At 42.6% G+C, this 26,928-nt stretch overlaps 1 long non-coding RNA gene across 1 annotated transcript in view; it reads left to right on the plus strand.

Annotated features, from left to right (window-relative positions):
- The window catches only part of LOC308548745, a 103,034-nt gene that overhangs the window by 69,488 nt on the left and 6,618 nt on the right, over positions 1–26,928 (plus strand). Inside the window, exon 4 of the long non-coding RNA XR_013997660.1 lies at positions 2,729–2,812. This is a non-coding gene — a long non-coding RNA (uncharacterized lncRNA). The remainder of the gene's footprint in view (positions 1–2,728; positions 2,813–26,928) is intronic.

Here is a 26,928-nt window from a genome sequence, read left to right on the forward strand (position 1 = left end):
TGTGCATGCAGCGTGGGAGCCCAGGATCACAGCCATGCTGACGGGCTGACACCCGAGGCCCCCACATCCACCTTCCAGAAGTGCCCTTGGTCAGGACTGATTCTCAACCTTGGCTGCACTTTGCAATTAGCTGGGGCATGTTTTTAAAAAATACTAATGCCCAGGTCTCATCTGAGCTGAATGAAATCAGGATCTCTGGGATTTCAGGAGGAATTTCCTTATACTATAAACTGTACCATGAACCACTATGAGCTCCCAGTGGCAAATGAACTTAAAACTCACACAGCATCAGAAGAATCACAACGGAGTAGAAACCCCAGCTTATAATCCCGTGTCCCTGACATGCATAAACCTCTTTTAAAAACCCTCTCCTTGCAGAGCTGCTATGCTTGTCTGTGCCTATGCTACGCATGCAATAGATCTTCCACCTTTGATTATCTGATGTATCTGGAGAACATCTGCTCTCATGAGTCTGCAAAAAATATTGGTTGTAGGTCAGTTTGTTTCTTTTAAATTGTCACCCAAGGATATGTTTTACTGACCTGAGAAAGAGAGAGAGACAGAGAGAAGCATTAGTGTATGAGGGACACATCAATGGGTTGCCTCCCTTATGTGCCCCCACTGGGGATTGAACTCACAATCTGGGTATGTGCCCTGACCAGGAATTGAACCAGCAACCTTTCAGTGCTCCAACCAAATAAGCCACCCGGCCACGGCTAGGTCAGTTTTGACATCCACTTACTCTATTGCCATTTCTCCCAACCACTGTGATTGCGTCATAGAGCTGGGCACTTAGTAGGAGCTCAGTATGTTTTCGATAACTAATTGGCAATCCTCAACCTTGCCCCGGAAGATTTCAGCCCACTAGGTGCTTAGACAGAATTAGGGTGATTTATTCAGAACTTAGAATGGCAGTAGCACTAAATCAGTATTTTACATCAACAGGGGCTACTGGCTGTGATGCAGATTTACAGAATTTTATTTTCCATCTACAGTTTTCCTGCCCTGCCTCGTCTGTCAGGCGAACAGAGGGCTAGCATTTGTGTCACCGTTGCAGGATGTTTTCACCTTGTTTGTATATGCACCGTTACATAGTTGAAGATCAATTGCAAAAGAGATAAATAGCAATCTTTTCACTGTTTAGGGCCACTTTCAGAGCTGGCTTCTTTGATTCCACTTACACCTGGGCTTTTATTGATGTTATTTAATATTCCTCTGCAGATCTATAGGTGCTGGGTGATGGATGGGGCAGGAGTGCAATCGATCAAAGCACAGCGCTGGCACACAGATTGCAAAACCCATTACGCCAGTCATCACGCCCGCTTAGACCTCCCGTTTCCCAGCCCTGTTCCTCCTCGTCCAGGCTTCTCCTTCTACCTGAAGGGCTTCATTCCCAGCTGCCCTCTTCGCCTCGCCACCTCCAGATCATCCTTCAAGGCACCTCCTTCGAAAGCCTTCCTTAGAACCTTGGTGCCCTAGCGCTGTCTGCTGTTCCCCCATGGCCACCCCTTGAGGACAGAAATTGCGCTTATTCATGTCTGAATTCACAGCACTTAGCAGATTATAAACCCTTGAGAAATCTTCGATCAGGATATACACTCGATATACAATTGTCTGGCCATCATCCGAAAGCATGTTCTGAGAAAAAGCATTTTCTCCCTATGCCCTAGAGAAAACAACAAGTCACTACTCTTTGCTCCTAAAGTTCCCAGGCTGGAACGGCGGTTCCTCTTCGACCCCCGCCCCCCCTCCTACAGGGGGTGCTCTCTCCCTTCTGACTACCTGGCAGCAGCTCTCAGGTCACGCATTCCCTACCCTGCTGGCCCTGACCTCCTCCCTTCCTCTTACAGCAAACGCGGCATCGGCCTCCTCACTTGCCTCCCCTGTTGTTACTCCCTCTCACCTCCAGCCAATTTTGCAGTCAGTTTCCACACTAATCTTTTGTAAAGAAAAAGTCTTGCTTTTGCCTTGAGCTTGCTCAAGAACCCATCATGGCTCCCTGTTAGTATTTATTTTTCCCTTTCAGTCATTGCCAAGCTTCTTACCCTAAATCTGTTCCCTACTCTTCCCCTTGCTCCACCCACCCGAGACAGACTGTCCACTGCAGGGCAGCGGGTTGTTTCCCTGCCCATCGGGTCAGAGGCTCCCCTCTCCCCCCTCGCTCACTCCCCACATCTGCTGGGCTCTCTGTTCGTTCCTCCCTCCGTGGGCAAGGCCCTCACCTCCACGGGCTGCCTGACACCCTCCCACCTCTCCTCCAGGCCGTTCCAGCCCCTCCCCTCCAGCCCCACTCACCTCTTCTCTCCTGGCTTCCTTTTACATTAGCAGCTGGCACCATCGCTGCTCACTGTTCCCTAAGTATTACATATGTTCTCGTATCTTTTCCCCAACTTGACTGTAAGCTTCTGAGACAATCGCAATATTTCTTTTGTATTTTTCACTTTGCCTGTCACGGTGGATCTGGCCACTTTGCTGATGGTTGTCATCTCTCAAGAAGGAAAATCTTCTGTGACTGTAAGAATGCCATGAGAGGCCGCAGTGCAAGGGCCTGAACCACCAAGACAAGCTCTGGATTCACTCGGGGGAAAGAAAGTTGGTCCATGTAGAAGGGTCGGCATATGATGATTTTTTATATATAATTAAGATACTTGTTAGACCAATTATTTCGATGATGATAGTAATAATAGTAATCATAATGACAGTAACTGTGACCCTCGTTTCTCTCCAGCACACATGAGAACATTTAACGGCGATACACCACGTGCCTGCCTTGGGGTGCGCTAGAGCCAGCGGAACCCAAAGTGAATACACTGTGAGTAGATGGTAATAATACCACGCAGGCTGTAGATAACCTTGTAATAGTTGAGAAAACTTTAAATGCATTTTGGTCTATGGTTTATGGAAGGGCTCGTTGAATCAGGGCCTTGACACAGGATACAAGATTTTTAAAGGGAGAGGTAGAACCTTGCAGAGTATTGGTGGTGAGGGGAAGGGTGGAGTAAAGTGTGAAGAGCAGTAAATTGCGTGGAATTTGAAAGTACAGGATGTTTCCAGAGAACAGTCAGTTATAAATAGATTAGTTGGAACATAAGGTATTGGTAAATGGGAGGGTGTCACAGAAAATATGGAAGGGTAGAAAAGTTCATGGGTACCAGGCCTCAAGGGTTTGGACTTTTTGTTAAGAAAAAAAAGAAGCCATTGAAAGTTTCTGAGCAAAGTTCTGATGGCAGATTTTTGCAGGAATCTGTGGCATAATTCCCTTTAGGACATCGGAGAAGTAAAAATTGGCTTAAGGCAACCAATTTCCTTTTTGCTTGAAATGCCAGACTTGAGAGAAATATGTCGAATAAAAGTGAAAACTGTCGAGCATCTCAGACAGCCAGCAGTTTGCTCTCTGATGTGTGGATTTTGCTCAACGTATAATATTTGCATGTTTCCAGCGTTGTCATAGAAGCAAGTGGCATGTTTTTGAGAATGCAGATGTCTGCTGTTTTCTGGCTAGGACAGGATGTACTTTTATTTGTGGAGTTGTGTGTCTGGAGCCCTCCCTGGGTGCACATGCACCTTCCAGAGCTGAGATGATGGAATGGTTCTCTCCACCTTTGGCAAGGGTGCCCTCTGAAGTAAAAGTAAATCAGGCTGAAATCAAAAGCAATTCATTGTTACCAACAATCGCATTTGCATTTATTTGTTCAGAATTAGTATTTACTGGACATGGCAACTTGCGTTCATTTTCTTTGGATCATTAAAATGTGTTCATCTGAGCCATAAACAGAGGCAGCCGTGCCCAGATATCAACTAGAACAACTTGATCAGCGATAATTGCATCCCGGCTCCCCTGCAGCATTTCACAGAGGCTCATCTGATCACCGTTACTGAAGGCGATCTTGGCAGGAGGGTATCAGTCAGGTGGTTCTTTGTGGTTTCCACCCAAAGACAGACTTAGGGGGGGAGGGTGCTGCTGTATAGCTGCTCTCCCTCAAAGGCACTTCAACACCTCGGTTAAATTGGTGGGGGGAGTCATGTTATAATGTTATAAAGTACTAAACACTTTTAACATTTATTTTGGCTACAGTTTTTGGAAGTATTCATGGAATCAGGGCCTTGATACAGAATACAGAATTTTGACAGGAAGAAGTAGGACCTTGGTGGAGTAGAGTAATAATGCTGAAAGGAACAAATTGCATGGGATTTGAAAGCATAGCATAAAATAAGCTATTATTATATGTTGAGAAAATGTATTGTTATTATTTGATGTTAAGCATGAGTGTTTTAAATTTTAAGGAACTGGTCTTACTGAATCCCATGGATTATATTTTGAGAGCCACTTCTCAGATAATTAATAAATTGAAACAGAATTGAGGGGCTCTAATACGGCAAGGAGAGGTGAAGGAATGGGTGAGAGATGGCTTACGTGTGTGTTTTGGAAAGTACCAGCCCAAAGAGTCTGGGTGCACAGTTCTTCTGGTAAAAGAGCAGAATGGTCTTTCAGAGTCTTGGTTGGAAATGCTTCATCTTAGAGCCTCTCAAGTTCAAATCTGACCTGAGACACCTACATGCTTTTTCTCTGCAGTCACTGAACCCTGCACTGTTGTGTACGTGGTAGGTGCTCAAAGAGTGTTTACTGAGCAGATCTTCACAGATATGTCAACTTCCCACATTTAAGTGAATCTGAACCTGAATGAAGAGATGCCTGGGCCTGCATAGGGTACCAGCCTTGTTTCCAAAAGAAGCAAACACCAAATGCTGACAGATATTCTCTCTTTGTTGATTTGTTCATAGTTATCTATTTTTTGAATGTTAGTTAAACAAACTAAGCATCCCTTGTTTTGATAAAGCTGAATTGATTGCAAAGGTAAAATAAGAACTTCCTTTCCCCAAGGCTATCCTCCATTCTTCCAAATTGAACTAGAAAACACTATTATTAGTTTTAGTGATGCTTGAAAGAACTCCTCCCTAATGTATTGCTTCTAGGGGATACTGGGTAACCAATATAAAAGATCCAGAAAGAATCAAGTATAATGACAATGTCTGAAAAAATTTGTTTTCTTGAGCAAACTGGCCCATCAAAGGACTAATAGGCATATTTTGAATAACCATCTTGAAGGAGTTATTTTATCTGTCAGTGCCTGAGTTTCCTTATCTGTAAAACAAGAATGATAAAGAGTGTTGTGAGGACTGCGATGAGATTTAACATGTGAATGCTTAAATGAGAGAGAGCCTAACGTATAATAAGTTCTCAATTAATTCTAGCTTTCTTTATTTTTATTAACATTATTTTTTCTAAACTTGGGAAAATAAATTTGTACAAGAGCAATCTCCTCTCCTCGGGCATTTAGAAATAATCCCCACCATTTATTGAGCATGTATTGTGCTCTGGTTATTTGGCACTTATCTGATTGGATCCTCACAATAATCCTATGAAAAAAGTACTGGAAAGTGAAGATCAAAGAATTAAATAACCCGGCCACACCTAAGAAGGGACAGAGCAGGGATTTGCGCACAGGGCAGAATGACTCGAAAGCCCATTTTCCACTGCTTTGTATCCCAACATGAAACTGAACTGGGTTAAAAATAAGCACATGGCTAAAGACGTATCTCTCACAGAGTAGATTGTGTGGTGCCTCTCAGAGTATTTCAGCTTAACACCCCGAGGTTAGTCAGCTTTGCGTCTCTGATCTGTGGACATCTGTTTCATTCCGGTCACATGCGGGCATTTTTGCTCCAATTATAACGTCAGTTCTAAATCTGTTGGTATGTCACTAAGGCACAAGTTAAAATCCAGAAAGGAACTGGAGCTGCCGCTGTTCTCAAGCAGAAACATCCTTGGAAGCTTTTCTGAACAGAAGGCCCATCTGAAACCTTGGAGGGTTGCCCGGCCCCGGTTTCCTGTCTAACTGAAAGCAGAGAGGCCCAGACACGGAGCCAAGAGGTTCACACTTGTGGGATCAGCAACCTAAATTTGAAGGTTTGGACCAGCGAGGCCAAATGCAGCCTGCAGCCAGGGCCCTGCCAGCGTCACTGCTGGGCCTGGTCCAGCAGTGCAGGAAAGAGCTTAGGAGAGGGTAAGTGTTATAAATGAAACAATGCAGGGAGACAGACCAACCTCCCGCGTGGCAGAGAAGAGGAGACAGATCCCCCGGGTCATTTTTATAGATCATTCTACCCTGGGCATCCAGAAAGGACCCTTTGCTCTCTGCCATAATGCTGGTAGCTAACACAGGCTAAGCGCTTGCCACGTTGGTGATACTGTTCTAAGCGCCTTACACATTATGTCAGTGCGAGCGGTTCCAGCGGAGATGGCTGCGAGGCTAGAGCGCAGCTTCAGGGTTTCCACAGAGAGTGTCATTTGGGCAGATTCTTTGCTGAAAAGGAGCCACCTCCATTTTTAGAGCTGCGCCACCTCACCTGGGTGCACTGTTTTCTATACCCCAGCGTGAAGTCACCTTGAGTCAAGACGAGTTGTTGTCACCGTGCCATGGCCCTGACTGCAGGAGTAACCCCATCACCTATTTTGGGAAGTAGAACTCCTGACGCAGATATTCTGCCACCTCCCTGTGATGCCTCCTGCTCTGGCTGCACTTGAACCCACAATCAAACCGTATCTCCCCCTTGCTGAGAACTCGCCCCTCGCTTAGAGGAGACAGGACAACATCTGGGGGGGGGAAAGGGGAACCCTCTCTTGATGTGTTGTTTTCTCAGGAGGGAGGAAGCCTTGCTAGACACCCCACGGAGATTTCACATTTCATTGGCCAGAATTTTTTTCCTTTTTATTTTAGAGAGAGAGGAAAGGAAAGGGGGAGAGAGAGCAAAACATCAATGTGAGAGAGAAACATTGATCGGTTGCCTCCTGTATGCACCCCGACTGGGGATCAAACCCGCAACATGGGTATGCGCCCTGGGAATTGAGCCCGTGGCCTTTCAGTGTATGGGATGACATTCCAACCGACCGAGCCACGCCAGCCAGGGCCAGAATTTTTTGATGTCCACATTTCTAAACCCAGCCTTCACAGGAATGTGACTGCCGTGGTTATCGTAGCCTCTCTGGGATCTGCCCCTAGAGCTGGGGATGGGGTGGACTTCCCGGAATCGAGTGGGCAGAGGTCGACACCTGAATAAGTGGAGCCGAGGCAGAGAGAGCTGGGGGGCTGCACAGTGGGTCACAGCCAGCAGTGTCCTCTACAGGCCTCCATATTTCATGATGTGACTGTCCTTCCCACCTCTGCCTCAGGCAAAGTCTGACTTTCCTTCAATTATCACCACTCCAGGGCTGAGTCCTGCTATTCTCAAGGGGAAAAAAATCCATCCCTCCTTAGGTTTCCATGCCGCTCTACCTACCTCTGTTATAGCACTTACACCTATTTTTTTATAAATATCTTTTTTTGCACACATCTCTTCCACCTCAGACTGTGAGTTCTCTGATCACAGAGGCCATGCATTATTCAATTTTATATTTCCAACACCTAGCATAATTCCTGGAATAAAATAGGTGCTCAGTAAACATGAAATTATTTCTGAATTTCTTTTATGAAAGTCTATTTCATCATTACCTAGAATGGGGGTGGGGTGCAGATTTGGTTTAAAAAGTGGGAGAGAAAGGAGGGTGACTGTTGTTGGTTTGTTTTACTACAATTAATATTGAACCTGCCTGATTAAAAAAGGGGATTAGGGGTGCCGGGGTGCTGGGTGTGATGTGCCGTGCTTGATGTCACTGCCCCCATAGCTCACAGGACAGGGTGGGATGCACGATCCTGACCTCATCCATCTGTGCTCAAGTTCAAGCACAAACATATTTCCCAACTTGCCCCAGGCTCTGGCAGGGAAAGCTCAGATCCCCAAACTCAGGTCATTCTGGTGCAGCAGTAACCAGCTGGGTTTTCAGCAACTTGGATGGAGCCATCTGTTTTCCCAGCCCACACAAAAATATGCAAAAGAAGGGTGCGAATCAGCAAATCTACAGCTTCCAGGGGACCCAGCTGGGATGCGCCCTCCCTTTGGGGACCACTAAAAGGTAAATCCAGTGCCGGAAAACAGAGGGCCAGCAGGAAGGCTGGGAGCTAAGCAAATCCTGACTCTGTCGTCCCTGCCTGCCTTTGCCGACAATAAAGCCCATCTGGCTCCCCAGCCACATGGGCACTGTGCTTGAGCGACACCGCGGCGCAACTGAGCGCCCGGAAAATTACCAGCAGCCTCGCAGTTGCCACCGGCCCGGAGCCGCTGGCCGCCTGGGTCCCCTGGCCGCCTGGTCAGCTCCCGCCTTCTCACGTAACGAGCCTGGTGGGCCCAGGCGGTCGGGAACAGAGGGGCTTTTTGTGTCCCGGCCTAGAGAAGGGAGCCCCTAGCCTTTCCCACGCCCCCTTCCGTGGCCTGGCCTTGCCTTTCCGAGTGCGCCACGTCGCGGCCGGGGCTTAGCCACCTGGGCTCTCCAGCGACGACGGGCGACACTGGATTCCACAGGAAGAGAGGAGTAAAGTGGGGGTGCTGTTAGCCAGCCACCCAGGTGCAGATGGCTTTTGGCAGCCCCAGAACCCGGCTGTGATTTAGAAGGGCCTGTTCCGAAGCCATTACAGTTAATTGTCACAGTTACAGACTCATGGGCGGGCAGGGAGCCAGCCCTCAGCCCCCCGGGAGTTTCAGGGAGATTAACAAACGAAGTGGCCGGCGGGGCAGGCAGCTGATTCCCTCTAAAGAAGTGATTCCATTCTTCCTTCAGCCCTCTCTCCCGGATCCGGTGCCTGTTATTCACCTCGTGGAAGGCTCTGGGTCGGGGGGAATTACTGTCTCTTGTTTTTAATGTGGCAGCGCAAACCCTTTCACCCGTGCGTCCCTTCCACGACTCCTGAGTCATGCGGGAAAGAGGCGCTGCGTGCTGGTCATCCTCTTGACTCAGGGGCACGAGACATTGAGCCAAAACTCTGCACAGAGAGGCTGATGCAGCCTCAACAGCAGCAGCATGAATGGCATCGCCACCCTCCCGAGCACGGCAGGGAGCCGGAGCGGCGCTAGATTGACAGGCGCAGAGCCTGGGACGCGATCCTCAGAGCTGGTGCCGGGCCCAGGAAAGGCAGGCGCTCCCTCTTCCACTTTCTTTTCCTCTGACTTGTGCTAAGGTCTCTGATTACTCCTGGGAAGCAGGGACTGTCGCAGGAAGTGTCCTGCTCTCTGGCGCAGGCCCTGCAGGCTCGCTCCACCCCCGCCCCCCCAAGCCCAAGCCCGCTGGTCCGTATAGGCGCAGTGAGCTGTGCGTCCTAAGCCCCCTCCATCACCAACGACCTGTGCCGGGCTCCTCCTTTCCTTGCTGCCAGTGAATTTCTGTCTCCTCTAAGCTCTTGGTACTTTACACAGCCCGGAGAAATACAGGTTAATGAAAGATCCAAGGGCTTGACTTTATTAATAAAGAGGAAAATGCATTCTGTACAAAAGCAGAAACTAGGTGAACGAACACCTGTGCTAGAAAAGGAAAAGTTTTTCTGGGTTGTTTCAGAGTGATAATTTAAAGACCATGCTGCTCCTTGAAAATACTCTTATTTTGCTCTTTAGTGCTGTTCCCTGCTTACGTTTCTCAGCGTGACTAACGAGTCTATCAGACCGAGTACACGCTTTCGGGATGGAAAACCTCATGGAAATAATTGGGCAGCACTGACTTGCTCCCAGCACGCAGACTGGTCAGGCAAGACTCCTGAGGAGTAACCCCCATAGCAGGGGTCGGCAGACTCCTTCTGTAGGGGACCAGAGAGTAAATGCTGGATGTTTTGTGGGCCATGCGGGCTCTGTCTCAACATTCAACTCTGTCCTTGTAAGGCAACGGCAGCCATAGCCAATATGTAAACACATGAATGTGTCTATGTTACAATAAAACTTTATTTTAAAAGCAGGCTCCAGAAAAGACTTGTTTCTCAGGTCATAGCTTGCCGGCCTCTGCGAAGTCCTAGTAAGTTTTCTTCTTTGACTAAATACTGGGTGGGAGCTTATAGACCCAAGTCATTCTGAGGGGATGATGCATCCCACGTGAGATAGTAACCACCCAAAAACTGGGCTTCTTTCTACTTTCTAGCAATAATAAAAACTGACAGTTTAACAGCTATTTAACCCTCCAGACATCTTTCAGAAGCAGATATAAATCCTCTCTGGAAGAAGGTACATGTGATTAATCCTGGGCCTCAAATTGCTCCTACAAGTGATTTCCCAAACACAAGGACCTAGCATATAGTCAGGAAAATCGGATAACAATAAAGTCACCACGATGTCAACTAAAACCCATTTGCAAATACGTTAACTATTAGAATGACCAGATACAGGTTATAGAGCAAGACTGTTTATTACTCTAAGAGAAAAAAAGGGCAGACTTGATAGCAAAATACCATTTAAATATGACAGTGTAAATTTTTCTTTATAGAACCAATAGAATTTCTAAAAAGGAAAAATGAAACAAACAAAAATTAAAAACTCACTAGAATTTTTAAAGAGTGGATTAGAAACACCAGAAGGCTGAAATATATATTAGTAACCCCATTTGGGGAGAAGAGGTATCCAATATTCCACAATTAGCAAGTGTCCCCTAAATAAAGTCCTACATAAGTTTCAAAATGTGGCCAACTTTGTGGGAATATGTGTTTATATTGCGAAGGGAGAAAAGAAGACTTGTCTTCTTTTTCCCACATTAAACTGATAATTTTCAATCCAGTTTTGGAGCCACGTGCTGCCTCCTAACGATAAACTCCTCAGCAGATCACCAGGACATTGATGCTTCTGTCCTATCTAGAAATGTTGGTCTTAGGACCAAATTCACTTGATCTGCTACAATGGAATTCAAGCTCTTACCTTTAGTTTCAGTTTGTTCTAGATAATGAAATGAAAAGAGAACAGCCTGCTACTGATCAAAGGGCCCTTGTCTTTAATAACCAAGCATGAACAAAATTGAGAACAGGAAATAAAACAGTGAAAGAAGTGTTCCTAAAAATATTTCTTCATCTAATAGTATTTAGAAGTCTATACATGAGAATAATGTTAGTTCCACTGGTAGTCCCACTGCTCAGAGAAAAGACTATGTAATCAAATTCCTCCAACAGCCCTGGACACTGCCCTTCGCCTGCTCTTCTTTGTAGCCTCCGTGGTCCCCTCACCCCCTTTTTTAACTAACTTTACTGTGACTGAGCTCTGCCCAGATGCCTTCACAAGGACCCTGAGGGCTTAACCAATTCAACTGGATTTTTTGATTTCCTATAATATAGTCCAATTGACGTCTCCATCCTAATTTTGTGTTGTGGTTTTCATGAATTTTAATCCCCACAAAACTATCATTATGCATTAGATTTACCATCTATTCTTTCCATTTCTCTTCATTCCTTCTTGGATCTCTGAGATAATGTTCCTCTTGTCTGAAGAATCCCCTTAGCATTTCTCTTAGTGCAGGTCTCCTGGTGATGAATTCTCTGTTCTTATCTAAAAAATGTTTATTTCACTTTCACGTTTGAAGGACAATTTCAAGTTGGCATTTTTGTTTTTTGTTTTGGCATTGTCTTGCCTTCTGGCTTTTGTTTTTGTTTCCAGAAAATAGCTGCCAGTCTGATTGATGCTCCTTTTAAGGTAATGTGTCCATTTTTTTTTTTTTTTGGATGTGTTTAAGATTTGGGTTTGCAGACATTTCTCATCAGTTTTGATATTTTTCATCAGTTTTGGGGGGGGGGAAATCTCAGCTATTATCTTTTCAAATATTGGTTCTGCACTGTTATCTGTGGCTCCAATTAAATGTATGTTGGATCTTTCTTCCATGTCCCATGTATCATTTACATGACTTTTTGCATTCTTCATCCCTTTGGCTCTCTGTACGTCAATCTGACCTAACATCTAGTTACACTTCCTTTTTTTTATGTCCAATATGTAGTTAAACCCTCTATTGAGATCTTAATATCAGTTATTGCACTCTTCTATTATAGGAGTTTCATTCCATGCTTTTATAGACTTCAGTGTTCTGATGAAATGTTCCCTTTTGACATTTGTTTTTCTTGAACACATTAATCAGTTTTTTAAAAAATTCATTTCGCACAATCCTAATATCTAAGTTAACTATGGATCTGTTCCTGTTGCCAATTCTTGTTTTTAGTTCTGTTTCTTGGTATGCCTAGTAATATTTTATTGAATGCACATTGTTTATGAAAAATTATAGATTTTCAGGATGATGTGATCATTTTCCAGTGTGAATTTATCTTATCCTCTGACAAACAACTGTAGTAAACCAAAAACTGGGCTGATTCAGGCAACTTGTCATTTTTGTAAGGTTTTGTACACCTTTATAATATCAACCGAGAGCCGAGGATGTTTATTAGAGCCCCTCCTTAGCAGATTCTCAGCTCCAATTTTTGTCTCTTCACCCTCATGAGACTGCCCCAAACTCCTTTTTGCTTGTTACCTGCTTTCTGCTGGACTTTTTAGCCTCTTGTCTGCATTACTTAAAAATGTGACAAATGCCTCTAGATGAAAACCAGAGTATCCTCTACACCTCTCTTCTCTCAGACATCTTGGCTCCTCAGGTTTTGTCTCCCTCAACAATCCTGAACTCGTTTTTGTCTCCCTAGCTGCGTGAGACTGTTCAAAGCTCTGCTGGGTTCTCTGCCTCTTAGCATCCACCTTCTGCCCAATTCTCAGCCTTTTCTTCCTTCCCAAAATTGGCAAATTCCCTGAATGTAGCACAGAGAATATTGGAGTCACCTTAATGAGGTTCTTGCCCTCTGGGATTTGACTCCTCAAGTCCTGGATATTTTGGCTCCTCTTTGATGTCTTATAAACATGTGTACTTTGTGTTTTATACTTATGGATGTTCCAGATGTTTTTAACAGGAGACTTGGTCTGCTGTGAGATACTCCATTATAACCAGAAGTAGGACAAGGCTCCTATAATAGAAACATAAAATTTTCATCTCTCTGCTTCCATCTTTCTTCTTTTGTCAGGTACAAGAAAAATTGGCTCTCGATCCCTTCTCAGATATGAGAATCTTCTTCTAATACCACTTAAATGTCTTATGTCTTCATTATTTTAGGGCTAAACCTACCTAGTTCATACTTCTGAATATGCCCAGACCTTCAAGTAGAAAAATGTAGCTGTCACATCTTTTCTGATGTGTGTGTTAGTCCAACGCCTGGGAAGATACATTTCCTTAAACTGTGTTTTCAAGCTTCAGGTTAACCTCTGCTAATTTCGTCATTTCTCTAATTTAGTGAGGTTCTCTCTGTTGTTTAAGATGGAGTTTCCTTACTTATTCTGCAAACATTTATCTGGCTCCAGTCATTTCTTGGTCCTTTACTTTTTGAGCCTGCAGGTGTGTTACAAAATGTCTCAAAATGAGGAAAATGTGAGACAATTCTATATAAATTTGTTCACATGCCCAATTGCTATCCTCCTTCTTTTGTGACTCCTTTAAAAAATATCTTTAACTATATTAAGAATCCATCCCATGAGGTCCATTTATTAAAATCCCATTAGGCATTATTAAATCAATTAAAATATATCATTCATAGACACTGTGTTGAGCCTGATTTAAAATGCATATGTTGGAGCCATAATGGATCACTGTGTTGTCAGATACGGTGGCTCTTCATCTGTCGCTGGTAAAGATGAAACTGGTTTTTGAGAAGTAAAAGCCATCTGCAGCTGCTTTGAAAGTCAACTGACATTTTGTTAATTAGCATTTATTTACAGTAGTTGAATAACAATATCAAACTACAATAAGGAATGAGCAGTTAACATTAAAAAAAAAAAAAAAGTCGGTGACATTAAGTTTTACCATTTGGCATCTAGTTAAAAAACACAAATTCAGGGCTGTAGAAGGGGATTCATTGAAGTCTGTTTGAATGTAAAATAAACTAGAGAAGGGAATGAGAGATCTCAGAGAGGTGGGTGACCATGTGACCCTTGGATCTCTGAAGGAACAGATGAGCGAGCCACTAGTTGAGTGGCAGTTAATCAAAAGGGGAGGGTAGGAAGCAGTGGGTGAAATTGATTCCTTATTTAGCAGCTTTTTAACACATGTCAGGTCTTCTGGATGCTGGCCGCCAGCAGATTCCAAGTGACTTGCATGATCCAATTAAGATGCTGCATTCAGCTCAGGTCCTGAACTGTTATCGTCAACCGCTGGCCAGGAAGCAGGCAGGGAGCGAGGGGGAAGGGAGGGACCCGGTTTTATCAGGAACATTTTGCCATATTAAAATTGGGCATCAGGAAAAAGATTACACACCGTTGTGATTTCTTGCTTGCTTTCTCATCTCCCTATGACGCCCAGGAAGTAAGAATGTCACAACTGAAAGTGACTAAGATCCTTTCGTAAAAAATCGCCGGTGATATGTTACCAGAATTCCAGTTAATCTCAAGTGCTGTTATCAGTAAATAAAGAAATCACAATTTCACCATAATCCATAGAGAAGCACATTTGCCACCTCTGTATTTGTCGCTATAATTGGCACCAATGCTAAACGTCTGTTGACAAAGGAGAAAAAAATAAATTCTGCTGTTTCGTCTTTCAGGAATGGTAATGTGCTTTCTACCACAGAGGTCCAATGTGTCTCCACTTCAGGTGGATGAGCAGGGCCCAGCGTCTTTCTTAAAGATGCTGGCAGGCCTGCTTCACCACACACTAAACAATACTCTATAGCATTATTTTCTTCCAGAGGGGCGATAAAACAAACATATTGCCAGGAAACAGCGGATGATTTCCGTGATGGTAAGCTTGCAAACAGCTGTGCCTTTATGGGCCTAGATACCCATTTTGGCGTGACTTTCCTCCCCGGCCAGAATTCCCGGTCCGTGACGGAAGGGGGTACTCAGTGATGTGGAAGGCTGCCTCTCTCACAATGCTCATGGACAAATTAGGAATAAAGATACAGAACATTTTAACAACAACAAGAAATATGCATCAACGTTTCCATTCGCCAGCTCACTCTGGCCAAGTGACACTGACCAGCAAGGACCAGGAGTTCACAACTAGTTTTTTAAACCACCCTCATGTGCTGAAAAGCAATTGATGAGAGACTTTAAGGGCCAGTTGCTCGAAGAATTTTCACTCCACTGAAGCCAGTAATTGTAGCTCAAGATGAAGTGGTGGCTTTGTGTTTTAATTATTCATCTCACTTTTAACAGATGTGTTCAGAATCTGCCCACTCCGCATTGGATCCAGTCAAATGAACTATTTCCCTGGCTATGCATGGGGAATGCTAGGAAGTAAAATACATATACTATAAAGCATTTCTCTTATAATTAGCTAATACCCACTAGCTTTCCTAAAGATTTTAGATGGGGAGATTTTTTTAAAATAACCAACCTCAAGTTGGCTGAGCACCATTTCATTTTATTTATTGGATCTCCATATGGTGCTAAAATTCTTCCAGTTACCCTTTTGCCTCAAAGCATGGAAAAGTTTCCGTTTTTTATTAAACATTTCCCTTCTTTACCAGTAACTTTTATTTGAGATCTACTCTGAACTTGCCTGCCCTTGTTCTGGTACCCAGGAGACCAGTTACTTGAAAAACAAATTACCTTTTTCACGCTGAATGATCAGCCATTTCGTATTTAATCAAAGCGTGCCAAGCACTGTAACAAATAGCATCTCCTTTAATGTAATTCAATCCTCAACAACCTTGTAAATTAGGCATTCTTATTGCCAGCTTATGTATCAGGATCTGGGGCTCACAGAGGTTAAGGGAGGAGTTCAAAGTGTCACAATTAGGAAGCAGCTAATGAAAACAAACCTTGTCCTGTGATTCCCGGGACATGCCTGTCACAGGACAATTTGCTCATTTCAGCGAGACAATCAGGAACATAGTTGATGTTGTTAAGGTGAGGGATAAGGGGATGCTTTTATATCTAAGTTTTTAATTCAATTTGAGCTATGCCATCTTATCTGAATTGGTTTTCTTTTCTCTCTTAAAAATTAAAAGTAATGCCAAACCCTCCATTATGACATTCAGAAAAGACTCCTATTAGTCTCCTGTCTCACCAGCTTAGGAATAAAGTAGGCATATTCGCCACTGAGCTTTCAGATTCAGAAGTCACAGGGGGCAAGGAAGTCAAATGGTCTCTAGAAATTAACAGGAACTCTCTCATCCTGCCGTAGATGATCCCTCTCTCCCCTTTTGTTCAGGATCCTCTCTTCCTGCTTTCTCTTCCCACAGTCAGGGCACTGTTTGCATTTTTCTTAAATGTTCCTGTAAAACAGACGGAGTTATGATCTTCAGTATTTCAAACTCAGTGAAAACTAGCCCTTTAAAGAAAGTGCAGCTTTGTCCCAGACAGGCCTGGCCTCAAATTCCTCCTGTGAGCACCCCCACGCCGTAAGAATGGGCGCCAGTAACCTCGGAGCCTCCCTTTCCTGATGATATTTGCCCTACAGACTTTTTGCTGAACAAGATAACATTAGCATAATATTTGAGACAGCAGGAACTGTTTACAGTAAAAGTTATTCCCCTTCTGTCCCCTTTTTTCTTAGTTCCTCTAGAGGCAGCTTATTTTCTATAAGCAGTTTTCTCCATTGCTGCTCTTTCTGGCCTGAACAGGTAATTTATTATTATTATTATTATTATTATTATTATTACTATTATTACTTTGGTGAAGTACACATAACATAAAATTTACTATTTTCACAATATTTAAGTGTGCAGTTCGTTGGTATTAGGTTCATTCCCATTTTTAAACAATCTTCACCACCATCCATCTCCAAAATTTTCTCATCTCCCCCAACTGAAACTCTGTCCTCGTTAAACAGTTAACTTCCCCTTTCCTCCTCCCCACCAGCCCCTTCTACTTTCTGAGTCTGAGAACTCAGGGTACCTTATAGAAGTGGAATCACACAGTATTTGTCCTTTGTGATGGGCTTTTTTCACTTAGCACAGTGTCCTCAATTCATCCATGTTGTAGCACGTGTCTGAATGTCCTTCTTTTTTAAAGCTGAATAACATTCTATTGTATGTACAGACCACATTTTGCTTATGAATTCATCTGGGCTGATCATTCTCATTGTACGGATGCTTGGGCAAAAATGTCACCGAGACCACTTTCCTTCAAAGAGGACTTCTGTCATTCATTCAGGTGGTCGGGGAGGTGGAGGGACAGAGGGGAGAATGGTGCTGGGTGGACAAAGATTTGTCACCCTCAGCCCCGCCCCTGACATCCTTTCTGTGATCCAGCATGATTTGCATACTGTCATTTCCTTCTCCCTTGAGCCTGTCATTTAAATAACAATGGCCAAACCCTACACATAAGCTTCCAGTCTGACCTTAAGTTAGGCAGGTCACCCAGTGTGAGGGGAAGGTAAATAATATTTACTATGAGTTCAGAAATCTTTCCTAAGCTTCGATTTTGATGGTTCTGGACTTTTATGTCTGTGAGACTAGGAAAGACTACGCTGTCAGTCACCTGCTTCTCCTGTCTGTCCCTCTTTCTCTCTCCTCTGCCCCTCTTGGTTTTTCCACACTCGAGATACTTCTTTCGCCGGCATGATATATTGAGTCTATGTTCTTTCCCTGAAATGGGTGCAAAGAAGCATAGTATTAACCTAACTAAATAATTTTCTATTTTGTATCTCCAGGTCTCCAAATCTCAGCAGCAAAAGAATAGTGGCGCACTGTGTACCACAGTGTGGTATTGTGTAGTTTAGTGGGAATGGGAAAGAATGGGAAATTTGGTGCAAATACAATCCACTTACACCAAACAAGACATCTCTCTTTTTGAAGAATTGTTTTAACCTCAAACCCTGTAGGTAAAAAGGAGCACATGAAAACATCCATCCTTCTCTTTGGAAAATGGAGAAATAGAAATCAATCTTAGTTTCTTGCCACCAGAGCAGTATGAAAAATCACCATTGGAAATGTATGTTCTTCCCAACCTGGGCAGCTTCATGGGACTGAGTGATTTGGAACGGAAGCTGTTTAAAGCCCAAGTCCCAAAGCCAAACTTTTTATAACCAAGCTGTCCCTAGAGGCGCTTCAACCACAAAGACTGGATGACTTGGTGCCATAAAAAAGAATTGTAGAATTTTAAAGGTAGAAGGATCTTGGTCCAAACCTCCAAACAATGCTTCTGGCCTAGTTCACGAAATGGAAGATGTAAGTGAAAAAGAGTAGGCACCGTGGCTTGTGTGGCCGTGGCCATCGTAGGTGCTAGAAATAGGACCAATGTACTTGGGCGGCATGAAGGTGGAGGAAAGAAAGGGAGAGGAAGGAAGAAAGGGGAAAAGCAAAGGGCACAAGGGAGGGAGGGGGGAGTAGGAAAGACGGAACAGGAAAGTAAGTAATATTTATGTCATTTGTTCCCATTAGATAGTACCATTCAGATTCACTAATTAAATGATCTCAACAAACCATTAACAAAGATAGTAAGATCCTGAATTTAGAGTTGAAAAAACTGAAGTCCAAAGAATGTAAGTCACATATTCTTAGCATTTACTTGGAGAAAGGAGGGACGGATAGGAGGGACAGAATTCCTCCTGAAGGGGACACAGGTGAGGAAAAGGCAAAAAGGATGCGGGTGACCCATTCGCACTCATCAAACGCTCTGACTGCTGTACTGTAGTGAAGAGATCGCACTATGCCCGTGAGTCACAGAGACCCTGGATTCATACGGACTTCAGTTAATTTCTTCCTTATTTGTCAGGTAGGGCAAAAGGAAGGTGATGGTAGGATTTATAGTGTTTTCTTTCTACAAGTTCTGTTATACCACTAATGTCTCCTTTGGCCCCTCACCAAATGTGGAACATAGTCGATTCTAGAAACACAGTAGGAAATGGCCTAACACCAGGATGCAATGCTAGGAAAGACCCAGGGGCTGTGTCTACCCCACGATGTGAGTTTTGATTATTCTGATTTTAGCATCTAGAACAATTGGTGTTAGGACTGATTGGGCTAATAACTGATTTCAGGAGAAAAGACTCCTGAAGTGCATTGTATGTGTAATTTGTAAACAGGAATTTGCTGACACGTTATTTAAATAATTTAGAAAAAGTGAAAGGCTCTCACATTTCTCCAGCATCCTTTGCCTCAAAACACACCGGTCTCTTTGGGGGGTTTCAAATGTAATGTTCTGAGGCTTCATACAGACTTCTCTGGCAAATCATTTAACTTCTATATGTGTCTGTTTCCTCTGCAATAAAGTGAAGAAGCTGGGCTGGTCTCTAAGACCCATGCCAGCTCCAGCCTCCTGGCTGCTTGATTCCCTGGAAGGTCTGCATACAGAGTGCTGGGTTCCCTGTTGACTTTTCTGCCCCAGTGCAAAGATTTAAACACAAATTTTCATCCACATCATCATCACAGGAACTTTCACAGAGTATCTGTTATATGCTAAGAACTGTATATGTATTATTTCTAATTCACACTATAATCCTTAGGGTAGGAATTACTATAATATACTGATGAAGACATTGCACTAGCTCAAGAATTACTCAATATTTGGGATTAATTTGGAGATAAATGCTGCAGGATTTTTCAAAGTTAATTCACCAAAAAAGGTTTTTGTTTGGCTGGTTGGGTTTTGTTTGTTTGTTCAATTCTTTTTCTTTAAGATTGCGTCCTTAGCCTTGATTCACAGGAGAATAAATGTATTTTTCAAACCTATGAAGGTGAACTCCTTTTCAAGGCAGCACCACTCTCACTGCGTTTATCAGGCAGTTCCCGAATTTATCTTCCCACGAACAGAAGGGACCACTCCTTTCCTGGTGTCCACTGTGGACCCCGAGCAAACTTCTGTCGCAGCACCTGCAACACTTTATCAAACCGAATCATTCCATGCCTATCTCCCCTTACCAGAGCCTGCCTGTGAATCCCTAAAATAATGCCTTTTGTCTTTATTGGGAGAGAATCTTTTATCTTTACTGTTCCATCAGTTCAGTAGCGCCTGATATATAGTAGGCACACAAAAAATATCATGAATGAATGAATAGAATGTTGATAAATTAGCCTCCACAGAATTGTGTGGATTTCAACTACCAGTAAAAACAATCTGCGAGTGTGTTTTATCTTTTCTACATTTGCATCAGCATGGTGGGCTGGCAGAGAAGTTCCCCTCGGTGATTTTTTTCTTTCCTGGGCGCCACACTCTCTATAAGAGGCTTTTGTAAGCACTCTCCCCTTTCGTTCAGGACATTCCCTCGGTTCTACTTAGCATCATCCAGGCCTGATGAGATCCCAGAGCCTCTGCTTCATCTGTGTCCTGGGTGCTCCTTCACCTCCCCCGTCACTGCTGGCAGCCAGGCTCGGCAGTTTCCACCGGCGAGGCAGTAAACCCTGGAGGCGACGGTGGCCATCCTCTCCCAGCTCACACCATTGTTTCTTGCCTGATCAGCATTAGCATTAGATTAGTTACCGGCTTTCCGCCAAAGTAGGCCTATAATTTATCTCTTGTCCCTCCTTTGGCCCTAAGTACGTGTGTTGGGTAAATTTATGTGTCAAATTGACTGGCCCCTGGGATATTCAGACCTCTGGTTTCAAAGCTATTTCTGGGTGTGCTCTGTGCGGTGTATCTGGAAGAGATTAGCATTTGAATGGGTACGTTGAATAAGCAGATGGCCCTCTGCAGTGTGGATGGGCATCATCCAGTCCATCCGGGGCCTGAACAGGAAGAAAAGGTAGAGGAAGGTTGGATTTGCCCTCCCTCTGCCTGGCTTGACGTGGGACTTCTGTCTTCTCCTTCTCAGACTATGCCCCTGGTGCTCCTGGGTCTCCAGCTTGCGGACCACAGATGGTGGGCCTTCTCGGCATCCGTAACTGCACGAGCCAACCCCTCACACTGAATCTGTTTCAAGATGTATCCTATCAGTTCTGTTTCTCTGGAGAACCTAATTCAATGCTTATTTTTAGTTACTCCATTGAATAGACCTGAACGTATTTCTCCATTAGTACTCTCTCTTAGTTTATACCCTCAATAAGTTGAGAAGCACATCTTCAAGTACTTCCTGAGAAGGTGTGGGAGACGCTGAGTTTTAACATATGGGCGTATTTGAATGTATTTTATTATTGGGGTGATCGTTTTGTTGAGCAGTATATTCTAGATTGAAAAGATTTTTCTCATACTTCAAAGGCATTGATCCATTTTCTTTTAGCACTCACTGTTCTGTTCCAAAAATCGGATGCCAATCTGGATCTCACCCATTTGTGCATCACCTCTCCCTCCCGTCTCCAGTCCTCTCTCATTGCTGGAAACTATGATCCCACATCCAGAACTTCACACAGGTACCTCTAAGTGTGTATGACCATTCACTAACACATCTTGGCACCCAGTAGGATCTTTTTTTAATAAGAATCTTTTGATTCTCTAGTATCTTTGCCCAAATGTTACTGAGTGAGGCCTTCCGTGAACCACCCAGTTAAAGTGGCAGCCCTGCCCCAGCAGTCAGTCTCCTTCTTCCCTGCCTTATTTTTATCCACAGCACATAGCAATCTCTAACATACCGAATAATTTGCTCCCCCCTCCCCCCAGCCCTTCCATCACAGGAATGAGAGCTCCAAGAGGGCAGGATTTGGGCCTGTTCTGTTTACTCTGTTATGCACAGAACTCTGTCCAGTATCTAGTGGGTATTTAATAAATATTTGTTAAATAAACCTTTGTTTCATATTTAAGAAAGAGGAAATAACAGCTCCATCTGCATGTGTAGGGCTTGACAACTGTCAGACTTCACTTTAGGCTGAGCCTGGAGCCAGCTGTCCATGCGGAGAGCTGGCCGCCGCACCGCGATTCTCGGATGAGAGATTGGCGAAGAATTCACACTAGGGAGCAAACACCCACATTCCTTCTAGAGTCCATTCTGAAAAACAATTGAGAACAAAATTTTATTTACAGTTACGAATAATTAGCTTTAAAAATAACGTGTGTGGGGTGGGGATGTAGAGAGAGAATAGAAATCAGAAGTAACTCCACTGAAATAGATGGTAGAATGAATGGTGATTATTTTTTCCTGTGTCTTTTGAATTTTTATATTTATTATAGAAATTTACAAAGATTAAAAAATTAACAAAACCTGTTTTCAAGATGCTCCAGTGAGTATTCCCCCAGTGTTAGCTCATCCCGTGGCCTGCTCGGGTGAACAACTAAGCAGCCCTTCCTCTTCATTCCAAATCGCCACCTGGGTCCCCTTCTCCGCTGTCACCATGGACTTTTAGCTCCTTCACCAATTGGAAATTCCACGTCAACTTAGGCACGGGTTTCTTTAGAAATCTTATTTTTGATAGAGTTAGCATTTCTGCTACCTAGGCAACAAAGTATGGTCCTGTCACTAACATCCTTTCATTTTTAGCAAAGTGGAGTCTTCAAATCTTTTAATAAACACAAACTTTAAAATATTCTTTCTCTTAAAAAAAAAAAAAAAAACCCGGCCAGCATGGCTCAGTGGTTGAGCATCGACCTGGGAACAGTTTGATTCCCGGTCAGGGCACATGCCCGGGTTTTGGACTCAATCCCCAGTGGGGAGCTTGCAGGAGGCAGCCGATCAATGACTCTCTCATCATTGATGTTTCTACCTCTCCCTTCCTCTCTCTGAAATCAATTTTAAAAAAACTTATTAAAAAAAAAGAGGGAAAGTAATAAGTATAACCGGCTGCATATTTGACTGTGTTTTTTGGAGAAACCAGAACAAGTTTGGAAAGAGAAAGAAGGGTGAATATTTTAAAACAACACAAAAACATCCTGAGGCACCGATAAAATCCAGTTCTAGTTTTTAAAGTTGGACTGATTCCTTGAAGAGCATACTGACTGACTCCACAAAGTGCATCTTAAATACACATAGGCCTATATACGTTATTATTTTAGACTATGGAAGCAATGCTTCTTAATAGCTAAAACATGAAACTATTAAAAATGCAAATAAAGATTCCAACTAAAATACCATGCCATAAAATCGAGAGATAAGTTCTCTAGCATGCTGTTTTGAATTCTACATTTTACTTAAAAATTATGTTGTGAACATTCACCATATCATGAAAAGTCCTTCAAAATCAGAATTTTTCAGAAGCATCGATGTACCATAGTCTAACCATCCCAATACATTTTTTTCATTTAATTTCTTTCCAGTGTTTGCTATATATATAGAATGTAAAGAGCACCTCTGTGTAAAAGGCATTGTCTATATTTCCTTTTCAATTCTTCTAGAATTCTAGAAGAAACCCTGGGTCAATGACCAGAGGTTTTAGGCTCCCAAAACATACTGTAAATACCTCCCTAGGTGATGCTGGACACTCCCCCCAGGGTTACCTGACAGAATTCGCCACCTGACCCTCTCCAGCCCTGAGCTGACAATTAAATAGATTAAAGGTGATGTTTAGATTTGTGAGATTAGTAGGAAAGTTGGGCTTCCTTCATCTTTGTAGTTCTCCATAAATTACCCATTTTTTTAATCCATTTTTTTCCTATAGAACTGTTAGTGTTTTTTAATACAGATTTATAAAAACTTTGAAAGGAAATGTTACCAGCTCTTTGCCTGTCACTAGTGGCAAACATTTTTCCAAGTCTTTCATTTTAATGCTTTGCATATTTTTTTTAGTTTAAGAGATGAGTGTTTTGATATTCAGAGTTTGAAGCTTTATGTCACCCAATCTATTGATGTTTTCCTTGCTCGAAGGGTCATTCTCCTGACAGTCACCGTATTTTCTCCTAATAATTGTGTTGTGTTATGTGCTTACAGACATTGTACTGTTTGGACATCACTGGACTTGGTCACCGTGTGTGACATATGGGTAAGGTAAGGCTCTAACCTGGTATTTTCCATATTCCCTTTATCGAGTGATCCAGCTCTCCCCTTGTTTTGTGATGTCACCTTTTTGTGATGTCAACTCTCAAGCGAATGCACATAATAGGGGGTGCTCTTTTTCAGGGGTATTCTCTGTTATTAATCCATGCCTGTGCCAGCACCCCTCTTTGCTGTAGCTTCACGATATATCTTCTATCTGATAGAGCAAGTTCACTCCTCCTCATTAGCTTTCCTTTCAAAATATGTTTATTATTCTCATGTATTTAATCTTCCAGCAAAACTCCCAACGAAAAATCTCATTGAGAGACTATTGGATCGCATGAAACCTAAAAATTAAATGTTGGTAAAACTGATATATTTTTAATAGTCGACACAGGCACACTGTATGTCCTTCCATTTATTTAAGCCTTATTTCATGTTTCTTGGTTTAATTCTGTGGCATTTTTCTCAAGGCCCGACACATTCCTTATTAAGCTTACATTTCTTGGTGGGTGAGATTTCCGTTCCTCTTGTGAAAGGGATATTGTCCTCATTATATTTTCTGATTGTGGCTGGGATGTTTGAAATCCACTGATACTTGTGTTCATTCATCTTGCTGAACTCGCTTCGAATCGTTTTTTAGCTGATTCTCCAGGGTTCTTCTAGGTACATGATCATATCATCTGCAAATAATGATAACTTTGTTTCCTCTTTTCCAGTAATCGCACTTCCTATTTCTGTTTTCTGCTGTGACTAAAATTTATAAAATATTAGTTGACAATAGGGAGACTAGCAGACATACTTGTTTTGTTCCTGATGTTAGTGGAAATGTCTCTAATGGTATTTTTGCAATAAATAATGATATAAGTTGTCAGTATAAAATATTCTTTAGTGTGTTTTATGAATTTATTCTTCTATTCATAGGTAACAAAAAGATTTTTCCCCCTAGAAATGATTGTAATCCTTTATCAATGCCTTTCAAAAGTGAATGAGCATATAGTTTTTCTTGGTTGATCCATCAATGTAATATGATGACAATACATTTTCATAGCTATTTTTTTCCATCACCATTTATCCCCCTTATTCCCTCCTCCGCCTCCACCCACTCCCCTCCCCCTGCGATCACCACACTGCTGTCCATGTCCCTGAGTTCTTTCTCTCTTTTTTTCTTTTTTGCTCAAACCCTGCACCCCCCCAACCCCCCTCCCCGACCACTGTCAGCCTGCCCTCTATTGATCTATCGATAGGATATGATGACAGTCAATTTTCTAATATTAAACCAAACTGATAGATTCTACTTCATTGTACTCAATTATTCTTTTTAAATACTTTTAGTTCAGTTGGCTGTTAAATTATTTAAAATTTAAAAAATATATTAGCTATTGCCTTTTTATCCTATCTTTGTTAGGTTTTATTATTGAAAACAATAATGGCAGTTGCGATTATTTTAAAAGCTCATACCATGTTCCAGACACTGCATTTTCTCATGTAATTCTTACAACAGTTACAAATGAGATGTAGCATTATCTGTATTTTGCAAAGAAGGAACTGAGGCCTAGAGAGGGGAGACTGTCTCCACCTCCTATGCTACGCAGTTTTGGAGAGTTAAATATGAGTTGAGTAGCTTTTCATGCTCTGGAATAGAACATATAAAATAGGGAATGGAAGAAAAAAGTTTCTTGAAAAATGAAAAGACTGATTCAGGCATGTACAGGAGACAAAGGGAGGCTGTGAACATACACGGACTTTGACACCAGATGCTTGCTGGTTTGATTTCCAGCTCTGTCCATTGCTTAGTAGCACCTAATAAATAGAAACCATGGGCTTTGACAACATTTTCCATCCGTGCCTGGGTCTTTGGGTATTTTTTTTATAACACTCTATTGTCCAGGTGTTATGGGACAATGAAATGTATGGTTTCATAGTCACATGTGTATTCTCTTATAGTCTTAATATATCTATATCTATTGTTATATTCCCCTTGGTTCTTGGTATTTAACTGTGTGCTCCCCTTTTTTCTTAACTAGATTTTCTCAATATTTTTCTGTTGTTTTTTAAAATAAACTTTTCATTTTAGAATACTGTAGTAAGCTGAATAATGCACCACCCCCCACCCCCAAAGATTTCCATGTCCTAATCTCCAGAACCTGTGAATGGTATCTTAATATGGCAATAGGTACTTTGTAGATGTGATTAAATTAAGGATTTTATGATGGGGAGAGTATTCCGGATTTTCCCAGTGGGCCCTGTGTGATCACAGGCCCTCATAAGAGGGACACGGGAAGGTCAGACAGAGGAGAAGGCAATATGATTGGAGTGATGTGGCCACAGGTAAAGAAATGCTAGCAGCCTCTAGAAGCTGGACACGGAAGGAATCTCCTCAGGAGCCTCAGAAGGAACCAGCTCTGCCAGCACCTTGATTTTAGCCCTCAAAGACTGATTTTGGACTTCTGACCTCCAGAGTTCTAAAAGAATGAATTTGTGTTGTTTTAAGCCGTTAAATCTGTGATCATTTGTTACAGCAGCAATAGGAAATGAACACAAATAGTTTCAGATAAACAGAAAAGTTGCAGGGTAGTAGAGAATTTCCTTATACCCCATACCCCATTCTCCTTGATGTCACTCTCTTGCATTAATATGGTACATTTATCCCAATTAATAAACTGACATTGGGACATTATTATTAACTAAAGTCCATACTTGACTCAGATTTTCTTAGTTTTTACATAATGGCCCTTTTGTGTTTCAGGATCCCACCCAGGACACCACGTTACATTTAGTTGCCATGTCTCCTTTGGCTCCTCTTGGCTGTGACAGTTTCTCAGGCCATCCATGTTTCTGAGGATCTTGACAAGTTGAACAGTACTGGTCAGGTATTATTTAGAATGTCCTCAGTTGGAATTTGGCTAATGTTTTTCTCATAACTAGACTGGGATTATGGGTTTTGGGGGATGAAGACCACGGAAATTAAGTGCCATTCTCATCACTTCATATCAAGGATACAAGTCAACATGACTCATCTCCGTTGATGTTGACCTTGATTGCCTGGCTGAAGTACTGTTTGTCAGCTTCTCCCAGGAAAGTTACTCTCTTCCCTTCCTTTGTTTAGTGTTTTTCAAATAAGGAGCTTTAAAATTTTGTTCATCATTTCCAGCTTTTTTTTATATAAGTAATTAATGTCTGCTTTTATGTTGATTAATTCTTCTGTCATGCTTGTAGATCATTTTTTATTC

The sequence above is a fragment of the Miniopterus schreibersii genome (assembly GCF_964146895.1).
Source record: "Miniopterus schreibersii genome assembly, chromosome: 19".
Classification (NCBI taxonomy): Eukaryota; Metazoa; Chordata; class Mammalia; order Chiroptera; family Miniopteridae; genus Miniopterus; species Miniopterus schreibersii.